General features: G+C 32.2%; 1 long non-coding RNA gene across 1 annotated transcript; it reads left to right on the top strand.

Moving 5' to 3' along the window:
- Positions 1-903: 903 nt before the first annotated feature.
- On the top strand, positions 904-8,694 carry LOC127717741 (uncharacterized). The gene is made up of 3 exons (XR_007989327.1): positions 904-1,057; positions 2,688-2,834; positions 8,640-8,694. It is a non-coding gene; the product is annotated as an uncharacterized LOC127717741 (long non-coding RNA).
- The last annotated feature ends 3,727 nt before the right edge of the window (positions 8,695-12,421 follow it).

The following is a 12,421-nucleotide window of genomic DNA, read 5'->3' as shown; positions in this document are numbered from 1 at the left end:
CATTTTTTTCTTTTCCTAGGGGTAGCCAATAAAGTATCAATTTATGACCGCACCAAGTCTTTGTGTCAAAATGTCTATATTGGTTGCTAAGGACAATAAACAACAAAACTAACATATATTGTCATTCTAAAAGATGTTTCTCCCTCAGAATTATTTATAATCTAAATATTAATAGATTTGTGGTATGATTTGTCTAAAAATAAGCAATTTTGTATTTTGTCAAATGCCATAAATTAGCAATACACAGTTAGGAAAAAATCTTAAAATTTGCACTCATAATTTTTAACCACCCTCTTTTCCTTCCTATCTAATAAACAAGGCTTACTATTTGTGTTATGCATGTGTATATTTCTGGAAAAAGCATCTTCAATAGATTTCATTTTCAATAGTTAAAAAGGTGAAATATAATCTCTTTTTGGTGTAACCATGGCAACAATCTGCATTTATTCGATACAAAATATTGCAAAATGAGGGGTGAAAATGTCACAAAAGTCTCCAAAATTTGGTCCAAAGGAACATTTTAATCAATTAGAGTGATACCTTTCCTGAAACCATAGACATCTATCTATCAAGAGGTCCAAAAATATTCATATGCCTTTCTGCTCGTTTTTCCATAAAATTGAATTGAAAAGATCGAGCGTCAAATCTTTGTTGATAAACACTACAATAATTTCTAGACCTATGGGCGGTACGGATAGGAAAATACGGACTGTCAAACAGAAAAATGGCCTATAAAACATGCTTAAAAAATTTTAAATGTTCATATGAACTCACTAAGAATGTTATATTATTCTTCAAATATCTAGAAATCAATTTTATTGTACAAAAACTTTCATATTTAAAAAATTCACCATGGCCATAATGCGAAACTAAACTTCTAACTGTGTATTGCTACCTAGACTGGTACCCGGCCGTTATTGAAATTCTTGACAATACCGTCCGGTATGGGCTAATTTTACTTTTTGAAATGAACGATCTCGAGCATGCGCAGTTAGGCATTGTTGTTCCTCTACGCCGCTTCGAAGATGGTAGTGTGTCACAGAAAGCCACGGTACAGGTGAGTAGAGTAATTTCAAGTTGCCCAAATTGAAAGTTAGATAACCGAAACTCGCCCGACTCTTGTGGCATAAATTTTATGGACGACACTTAATCGCCGACAAATGGGCAGGCTTTTGAAGTGGCCGCTGGGCCCTTGTTTTTGTGTCAAACTCACAACTCTAGCCAAAACAATTGAAAAAGCAACTTAGCAAGCTGTTAAAGTGAACAATAAACATGCTGCTCGTTTGTTGTCGGTATTGAAGATAAAAGTAAAGTAATTTACTCTATTTACCGAAGATAGGTTTGTACAAGTTGTGTTTTTATGATGTGAAACTCAGGGGGAACTGAAACTCCCTTGCCACTAATGCCAGGGGGGCTTAAAAAGTCATGACATGACATTTTTAGATTACATTTGTAATTGAAGATCGAATATACTTTACAATAGTCGTACAAAATAGCATTTTGAGGCAGTGATCCTCATAACACGTCCACAACACTTGGTGTATCTTGGTCCCAGTTTCTCTATGTTACGGTAGGAACAATCCCCCCCCCAAAAAAAGGGGGGATAAGTGTCATCTGAATACTGAATAGAGGCATGCACAGCTACATCAAGTGGAAGTTGGGACGATAAATTCCATATGTTTGGAAAAAAGTATTGCAGCAAGTTAATATACCCATTGAACAGTTTTATTTAGGGTTCTCAGGCTGAATGCCCATTGCAGTCTGTTCAAGAAATTTTAACATTTTTCCTTCATGAATACATGCAAGACCCTAAAAATAATTTCACTAAATGTTTATCAATTTTTACCAGACTCGGATATTGGGCTAGTGGCTTAAGCACAGACTTTTGCAAGGCAAAATATGTACCCCTATGGAACATGTAAACATTTTCCTGTGCCAGTTAAATATCTGGCCTTTTATTTTTGTAAAACAACAGAAGATGTGGTATGATTTCCATTGAGACAAATCTCCACAAGAAACCAAATGACACAGAAATTAACAGCTATATCATATGTCACTGTACAGCCTTCAACAATGAGCAAAACCCATACATGCCTAACTATAAGAATTATTTGAAATTTGTTTACTGAATATTTATGAAACACTTGCCACTGGATATCACAGTAATCATGTCAAATGAATGATACATTTTGTATATTATGATGTGTTTCTATGACTTGCAGAAACTTTATACACCATTTTAATCTTCAACTGCCAACTTTTGATATGTTATTTGTCCTAATATTAAGAAAAGGTTGGGCGAATAACTTCATTACTTTAGATATACACTTGCATATATACATGTAGTTCCTTTTGTAAATCCAAACTTATATTAAATTTTCTTTTATTCATTAATGTGGGAAATGTGATTTATCAAGTTAAAGCAGTTGATAAGAAATTTGAAAGTGTTTTAAATTTAATCAGTATCTTATGTTCCTGTAAGCCATTGAATAAAATTGGTTCAAGATGTGTATTGATATCAGATCTTGGGTTGGCAGGTCTGAAAATTGTAACTGTTGATATTTCATGTATTTAACTTCCTTAGATCTAAAATTTGTTTGGATTAAAGAGCTATTTAGTTACCTCACTTTTAATTAGTCTTATCTGAACTTTCTGAAATCAATGTTTATTGTTGAATTGTCTTCCAGAAATTGTCTACCAGTATTTGACGTGAGAGGGCCAAGGTTCCTCACTAGAACATTAGGACCGGTTCTTATTAAAAAGGTCTGACATTCCAGCTAGATCTACATTGTATACCTTATAATGAGAGAAAACACCAGAAACTATTTCCTGAGGTAATTTTAAATAAAACTAAATGGGATATTATATATATATGTGTTTACACTTTTGATAGTAATTTTCAAAATTTATGTACATGTATATTTGTATCTTAATTAGTGTATGGGATTTTTTTTATTGAATTTTTTATTTGGACTACAGGCAACAGCCAATGGTTCATTAACATGTTCTGAATCAGTTTAATCATAAAAAATTGCAACATTGTTACTATAAAGTCTATAATATATATACAGTCAGGGGAATTATTGAAATAGGTTATTTATAAATCACTCATTTAAGTAGCAAATTAAAAATTCTTTGATTTTGTAGTTTTACCAAAATTTTAAACATACAAGTTTAGATTATATCTTATTGTTTGTAAAATTGAAAAAAAATGAACCTTTTGCATGTTTTAAGTAGCAAGGTTTATGCCTTTGATGCAATCATTCAGCTGTAAATTCTATATTTATAAGTTATAATGAAGGCTTATAATTTAACATAATGAAATATCAAATTCTTAACAGATTTTTCCAAGCAGTGCCAGTGGGAGTATTTTTCCTGTAAAATTCAAGGTTTTAGAGATTACATGTATAATTGTAATAAAATTTTATTGTTCTCGATCAAAATTTCACTGTTCATGGGTGTTGAAATTAGTGGGGGTAATCAAAATGATAATACTTAAAGAAGTGATTTTTTTTGGAAGAAAATAGTCTAGAGGTTTCCACTTAAACAAGTGATTTTCATGTCATCCTAGATTCAGTACAGGGTCATCACCTGACATAGCCAGTCATCTTATGAACACAGATGTTGATTCTGATAATTTTAGCAACATAATTAGTCCCTGGATCATTAGTATTATATATTTAAAGCTACAACAAAATTAAATCACTTAGCATGCTTAGTCTAGTTATTTATTTATAATACTTAAATAGGTGATTATTAAAGAAAGACAACTCTTACTTCCAACATTTCTGGACAAAATGTTAAAAATGTACTTGAATAAGTGATTTAAGATCACTCATTTCAGTAATTCTCCTGACTAATATATATATATATATATAAATATAGATCATGTATATTTATATATAAAGTAATTATTTCATAGTACATTTATTATATTTATGAACAGAAATGCATTTATGTTACATGTCATCATGTTTTGAAAATTTTGAGGTTCAGTTACACTTCCTACATATTGTACTACATGTAATACAAATTTTTTTATACATGTATGTATCATAGTATGAATAACAAGAGATGTGGGTATATGCCAATGAGACAGCAACCAAATGACAAAAATCTTCAACAGATATCCATAGGATACACTACATGTGTAGTATCCAATAACTTCAAAGATAAATTCAAATCATACATTTAGATTCCAGACAATAACTTAAAGGGAAACTTCGCAAAAAAATGAAAAATTGATATTATGTTCATTATGTATAAAAAAGCACAAATTCATAAATATTAAAGTTTTATTCTGCTAGATAAGAGATCACCATCGATTTTAAATTTAGAGTATCAATTCTCCGCAAGCGGCCATTTTGACATCATCCCTGAATAGAAACCACGATATATCTATAAACCACAAAGGACGAAAACAAGCAGTAACCTAACGTAGCCGTAATTGAGTGTCGATATCTTGTCAAGCGTACGGTTGTTTTATCCGACAAGGAAAGCATAAACAGTTAACCGGGTCACAAACAAGATTATAATAGACATGGTTGTGCAACCTTTCCTAACTAACTTGATACGGAAAATGTAATTATATATATTTTTTTTTTAAATAACTAGTACTATGGTCTGTCGTTTTAAAAATGTTTTTTTTTTAACTAAGTTTTTGAAACAAGAAATTTTAATGGAAATTAGTTAATAGTCAAAGTTCAAAGTCATAAATAAGTGTTCCGTGTAAAATTGTTTTCGAAAATCTAGTTTGTTCATAATTCTTTTATGTAATAAACTTATTTAAATAAATTCGGACCTTCCCTTATCTGATCACTAGCATGGATTAAGAAATCCCAGAGGTATTGTGAGGTGACACGTCCAGGTATTCAAGCGATTTCCTGTCGGGCTTTAAAACTCTTACTACACAATTACATAAAGCAAGTTCGTGCATCACTTCACTTCTGAGGGTATTGATCAGTGTACACGGCCGATAACTTGTAACTTTCCATTTTGAAACTATCAGGTGTAATATACATCTTTGTCTTGCGTGTCCGATAGTGATACACAAGTCATTACTAAACTCATACGCTTGTTTATAAATAACCTTTCTGGTGTAAAGAATGATATTTATGAAAATCTAAATGATTCCAAAAAAAAAGATTTGATAAAATAAAAAATCTATTTACATATTTTCCAAGGGTAAATTGTGGAAAATGTAGGTATATACTCGTTGTCAATAAGTATGGACATCTTGAAACATACAAATATTGATTTAACAAAATGTACGCACTTGTCGATCATTAGTTTATACGCCTAGATAGAAGGTTACGGAACTATAGATAGTCGCAATTTAGAATATATACATGTAAATTGAATATACGAGAGAAACATCCAGAACCAATCTGATTTAAATACAGTTCGATATCTAACTTGCTTTGGTTCATCGAAGTTATGGACATAGTAAAATCACAGATTTATTTTTCAATAAGATTATTTTGAACAGTTTAAGAAATTCGTCATCATCACAATTGTTGGGTATAATGTATAATAATGTGAACATGGTTCTTAAAGTACCTGATGTCAATTTTCCTGTTCCGACATACATGTAATATATATGCCACTGGACGTACACTAATGGTCCCCAAAAAGCCTATTTGAAGAAATAAAGAAACTTCACTGCGGATAGAATGATAGTAGTTGTATTAACGTCTGGTCAGCTAGAGGGTTGATTAATTTATTTAGTTAGCTTGTGGTGGTAATAAACCATTCCCAATATTGCACTTATGCATAAAATATCAAATGAGAGTAATATAAGAGAAAATATAAATACGAAAAGTCGCATATCTGGTACAAAAAGTCTCACCATGAACTAAAGGATTTTACGTACGATTGTCATTCTTAATCGAAATAACGGACAGTCATTTAAATACATGTATGTACGCTGTGATAAAAAGGGGTGTCGCAGTTGCATAGTATTCATCATCAATCTATTTCAAGTTTATACTTTCCTGTTATTTTTATAAGTTAACGCAGAGACATGTATACATTTCTAGCTAACGACAATCAACTATATAAATATCTGAATCTGATGTGATTTACCGTTCATGACTTTCTTTTTCTCCTTTTTTGTTATTTTGGCAGGAATATATACATTGTAAGATATACTGTCCCCAGGTTTGGGGAGGGGGGGGGGGGGGGGGGGGGGTTGAGTTCATGTCTACCGAAACTTACAAAATAAGAACGGTGTATTTATGAATTTACAAGAAGAATTCTGTTCTTGGGCGTAGTTTTCTTCTTTTTTTTAGTTCAGTGATTTAAATTGAGTAAAAAAAAATCTAGTCAGAATTTAAATTAAATCGTTCCGGCAATCCCCCACCTAAGACGCCTCTAAAATAATGAATGGTCATGCTTCACAATCATCAGAATTTTCGTTGCATTGGTATATTCTGTATCAGTAGTGATTAACCTTGACATTTCCGGGTATAACAGAGCTACTTGTATATTACCTGTATGTGGTTAGGTGATCTTAGGTGACGTCGCATGAGGTCTTACGTATACAGGTTCAAATTTATAATGGTTTCTGATATAACAATTAGGTTTTATGACATTCACACTTCTGCATGTTCTGTATACCAAATTTTTTTTTTTTTCCAGACCGAATGAGGATGTGAATATTTTCCAGGAAAAATATTGAGTATCAAATTAATTTCGGTATTTGTTTCTTTCTTGGTATTAAATCACAGAAATTTAAAGAATATACTGCTTGTCCGTTTTAGGAGTATTCTTGTCAGTTTAAACAGACGTATATATGTCTCTGGTTTAGAGTGGGTTTATGAATGAATGATAAGTCTTGCAAAGGTACAAGATATAAAGCACATTGAAAATTGATTCCGCCGGTCTTTCTCCATTCAAAAAAGGAAAGTTGACGTTAGATTGATTCTGTTAATTTTTTAAAACATCGTTGGTCAAATAGCTAAAGAATTTATACGTTGTGAGATTTAGAATATTTTAATCAGGGCATTCCCGATTAGGTAAATGTAGATCGCTTTGGACGGACCAAACTATATTAATGTAACTGATAATTTTCTCTGCACATTTGAATAAATATTCAAGGTTACCGATGATAATTTGAAATAGTACAGTTTTGATTTATACGATCGTTTTCGTGAGCCATTTTTATCTATAAAATTATTTAATTGAAAGCAATTCAGAATTTCGATGTTACAACAAAATGATCACCTATTTATTAAAAAATTGGAGCTAACGCAAAATATTAAAAAATATATAACGGCGATTCAGTTATTTTGCCACCATATTCCTCCCCAAATAATAAAAAAAAATATCCTGTCTCAAACCCGCACTTCTGTTTTATCCTTTTCTTCTCCATGTTTTTCATACTTACAACGGTGAACCCTTGAGGCCAAACAACACTCTTGTTAAGATCAAAAGATTAAAATTACATAATGCTAATCTTTTAATAACCGTGAATTTAACCACGCCTTTACCAGGTGGTGTCAGTATAATACACATGCATTGTATTTACACAGTACTAGACTGAAGCAAGGATTTGTATAGTAAGACAAATCCTCGACTAAAGTAATAGGTGAGAATACAAACATGCATTTTTATTACACTATCAGTTATATATGTTTGTTCAACATATCCGTCGGAAAAAAAATCATAAAAACATTCTATTGTATGATTTACTTTTATTACTATAATCATATCAGAAATCCTTAAAATATAAAAGGTGCATTTTAATTTTAAAAGTTGCACGGCTGATCACTTTTCTTTCTGAATTATTAGTTGGTTAATAGCTACGGCAAAAGTCGTCGATGCGCTTTAAATCGCGTTATAAGATGATTAACGAACAAGACTTAAAATGAGATTAATCCACTCCCGGCATGCAAAAAGACTTAAACTACGTCACAGAAGTCAGGAAGTTCGAATAAATAAAATTAACAATTCCCAATTTTCTTCTTTATTAGTGTTCATATCCAGATAAAACTTGGTGAATATGTTTTTTATGGTATTATGAACATAATAAGATGATAAGTAAAAAATCGCGAATTTTCCCTTTTTCTGTTTTTTTTTGGGGGGTTCAATTTTTTTCCCCTCAAGATTTAAGAAATTGTCAATTTTCCAAAGAAAAAAATTGGGGGTCACAATTTATTTTGCTAATTCTTTGTATATAGTCTGAAAACAGATTTACTAAGTATTGCGCAACAGAATAGTGTATTGCACAACAGCAATAAATCTTCAATTGAATATATATTCAAATCGTACAACCAATTTCAAGTTCTTTGACTACATTTATTCTGTGTCAGAAACCTATAATGTGTCAAATATTTAATTACAATCCACATTCAGACCTGTATCAAGTTTGAATATTGTGTCCATTTTTGGCCCAACTGTTCAGGGTTGGACCTTTGCGGTCGTATCCAGCTGCGCTCGGCGAAGCAGTTTATTCACATTTTATTTTACATTAAGCTCTGCCAAATGTACTCCAAGTGGATAAAACTTGTATATTCACAAGTCAGAAAATACTATGAAATATGCAATTTTAGCTCTGACAAATGATGAAACTTGCATCATGATTCACAAGTCAGCATTAAGACATGTACTTATACAATAATATGTGCTTTTTCTTTCAGGAACATGTATAAACTAGTGAATTGATGGTTTAACTACCAAGATGTAACGAGAGACATTAAAAAGACATTATTGCCTCTACTTTACAACTTATTTTGTCATAAATTGATTGTATATCTATTGTGACAATAAATTTTGATTATTAGGGCCCAGTAGTTGACATGAGCCCAATACAGTAGTCTCTCTGTTTGTCTGTCTGTCAATACTTCTATGTCATACAATAAGTCAAGATTGTCTCAACTAATTTTAAAAATAAATGTGCTAAATGGAAATAAATATAAAAGGAAGGTCCCTTGTGTTTTATGTAAAATTTGGGAAAAATTGATAGAAAACTTGGTATTTGTAAAAAAATCACAAATTTTACGAGTTATGATATGCTTTTCAAAATTGGTTCCCAGTGTTAAATATTGATTTCTGTGATAATTTGGGGTTAAATTTACCATAAAGACTTATTTTTAGCTCACCTGGCCCAAAGGGCCGAGTGAACTTTTCTCATCACTTGGTGTCTTTCGTCACCTTCCAACCATCATGGCCTACTTGGTTAAAAATAGAACATAGGGGTAAAATGCAGTTTTTTGGTTTATATCTCTGAAACTAAAGCATTTAGAGCAAATCTGACAGGTGGCAAAAATGTTCATCAGATTTAGATTTATCTGCCCTGAAATTTTCAGATGAATCTGACAACCCGTTGTTGGGTTGCTGCCCCTGAGTTAGTAATTTTACAAAAATTTTGCAGTTTTTTGTTATTATCTTAGATACCATTATAATATCTAATACTATTAATTATGATTTTAACCTTATTTTACATGATTTCCAAAGCATCAGTAAATACAGGTAAGCGACACAGGCTCTTGAGAACCTCTAGTTTTTTCTCGCCTGCGAATGCGAGTCGAAGGAATTGCAATCCAGTAACTGCTGAAACTATTTGCATTTAGCTTTATATTCTGTGGGTAGATGACTTTGATGCTTCATACATTATACACAAATACTTTATGTTACGAAGTTTCTGTCTTTCATGTCGTCCTGTATATGCATGAAATATTTGCCACTGGACGTTAAGGAACCAACAATCATCAATCAATCTGTCTTTTATGTGTCCATTGTCCTTGACTGCTTGAAATTTTTTAGTTTTTATACAACTGCAAATTATGTTGTTGTCGTTGTCCTTCTGTCAAAAACAAGCATTTTAGCTCACCTGGCTCGAAGGGCCAAGTGAGCTTTTCTCATCACTTGGCGTCCGTTGTTGTTTACAAAAATCTTCTCCTCTGAAACTACTGGGCAAAATTTAACCAAACTTGGCCACCATCATCATTAGGGTATCTAGTTTAAAAAATGTGTTCGATGACCCCGCCTGCCAACCAAGATGGCAGACATGGCTAAAAATAGAACATATTGGTAAAATGCAGTCTTTCGCTTATATCTCTGAAACTAAAGCATTTAGAGCAAATCTGACATGGGTAAAAATGATCAGCAGGTTATGATCTTTCTGCCCTGAAATTTTTAGACGAATCAGACAACCCGTTGGGTTGCTGCCTCTGAATATTGGTAATTTTAAGGAAATTTTGCAGTTTTTGGTTATTATCTTAAATATTATTATAGATAGAGATAAACTGTAAACAGCAATAATGTTCAGCAAAGTACGATCTACAAATAAGTCAATATGACCAAAATTTTCAATTGACCCCTTAAGGAGGTATTGCCCTTTATAGTCAAATTTTTAACATTTTTTTGCGTAAATTTTTTTTAATCTTTTACAAAAATCTTCTCCACTGAATTTACTGGGACAAATAGAGTTAAACTGAGCCACAATTTTCAATAGGGTATCTTGATTAAAAAATGTATCCGATGATCCTGTCATCCAACCAACATGGCCGCCATGGCTAAAAATAGAACAAAGGGATTTACTATAGAAGTCTAAGGGAAAATTGTAAAAAAAAAAACAATTTCAAATGGTCACAACTTGAAAACTACTTTAAAAATGATAAGGGGTCTTCAGTAACTATTGTAAGTCTAGTTACTAGTGGGATGACCTGCTTTTAATTTTAATTTAACTGCTGGGCCGAATTAAACCAAACTTGGCCTCAATCATTATTAGGGTATCTTATACTATTTATCATGATTTAAACCTTATTTTACATGATTTCCAAAACCACAAAAGATACAGGTGAGCGACACAGGCTCTCGAGAGCCTCTTGTTCTTGTTTCAGGACAATAACTTTGGTATAAGATTGTGGATCTCTATCAAATTGTACCACAAGGTTCCATACCTCAAAAGGAAGGTTGGGATTGATTTTGGGGATTATGGTGCAAATCGTTCTAAAGGAAAAATGGGCAAAAAACAATATTTTTTGTATAAATTGCTTATTTCTTAACCAATTTCAATGGGGTTTAATTCAAAGTCTTGAATTTGTGGGGTTCTTTAATATGCTGAATCAAACTGGATATTGCAATTTTGGATTATTGGGGCCCGTTTTTAAATTGGTCCACATTGAGGTCCAAAGGGTCCAAAATTAAACTGTTTGATTTCATAAAAAATTAAATTTTTTAGTTTCTTTGATATGCCAAAACTAACCATGTACACTATTTTTATTTTTGGGTCTGTTTTGAAATTGGTCCACATTGAGGTCATTTTAGGTCCAAAATAAAATTTTGTAACTGTGTATTTAGAATTTTGATTTTGGGTCTTGTTTTCATATTATGTTCCAAAGATCTCCAAAGGGTCCAAAATTTAACTTAGTTTTGATTTTAACCAAAATTTAATTCTATGGGTTCTTTGATATGCTGAATCTAACCAAGCATTCAAATTTTGGATATTGGACCAGAATGCAAATGCAGGTTAATGTCCAATTTCAAATTTTGTTAAGTTCATAGACCACATTCCTTCCGTTTCAGAAACCTATACTGTGTCAAATTTAAACACAATCCAAATATAGAGCTGTATTAAGCTTGAATGTTGTGTCCATACTTGTTCAGGGTTCTGCGGTCGTATCAAGCTGAGCCGTCTAGAGCATTTTATTTTTTTGTTATTTGAATTTCCATTATTATGAGTAATAGGATAACTGTATTTGGTATATTGGTTCCTTACAAGGTCTTACGAGATGTCCTTCAGACAGGGTTTACCTGACCTCAACTTCATTTCATGGATCAATGATCAAGGTTAAGTTTTCTTGGTCCATAACGTAGATACTGTAAGCAATAGGTCAAATATATTTATTTGGTGTATGGAATGATTGTTAGGCAAATATGACCGGTTGGCAGCTTTCATCTGACCTTGACAATTTTTTTCACGGTTCATTGAACAATGTTTAATTTTGTTTTTTGGTCTATTTTTCAGATACAATAAGTAACTAGATATGGACAATGCCCCCCCCCCCCTCCTGTGGCCATGCACACCTCCATTATGTGTTTGAATATCCTACAAAATATTAAAGCTGTATCTCCAAAACTGTAGGAGGAGATAGGAGGAGATAGCCGGACAAACCATGATCTCTTTATGCAGCTAGTAACAAAAAAATGACTAAAAGTCCAACTACCTGTCATTTTCAGAATATTTGAAAAAAATCAAAATTCTGTGGCCATGTACACCTTCATTATGTGTATGAACATCCAAAAAAATATTAAAGTTGTACCTCCAAAACTGTAGGAAGAAATAGCCAGACAAACAATGTATTATAATCCGGACAGACAGACGGACGGATAGGGGTAAATTAATATGCCCCTCGACATTTTGTCGCGGGGACATAAAAAGGGCCATTATAGTTGGTGTATTAAATGATTGTGAGGT

The sequence above is a fragment of the Mytilus californianus genome, unplaced genomic scaffold (assembly GCF_021869535.1).
Source record: "Mytilus californianus isolate M0D057914Y unplaced genomic scaffold, xbMytCali1.0.p SCAF_10, whole genome shotgun sequence".
Lineage (NCBI taxonomy): Eukaryota > Metazoa > Mollusca > Bivalvia > Mytilida > Mytilidae > Mytilus > Mytilus californianus.
This window is presented reverse-complemented; position numbering and strand designations above follow the sequence as displayed.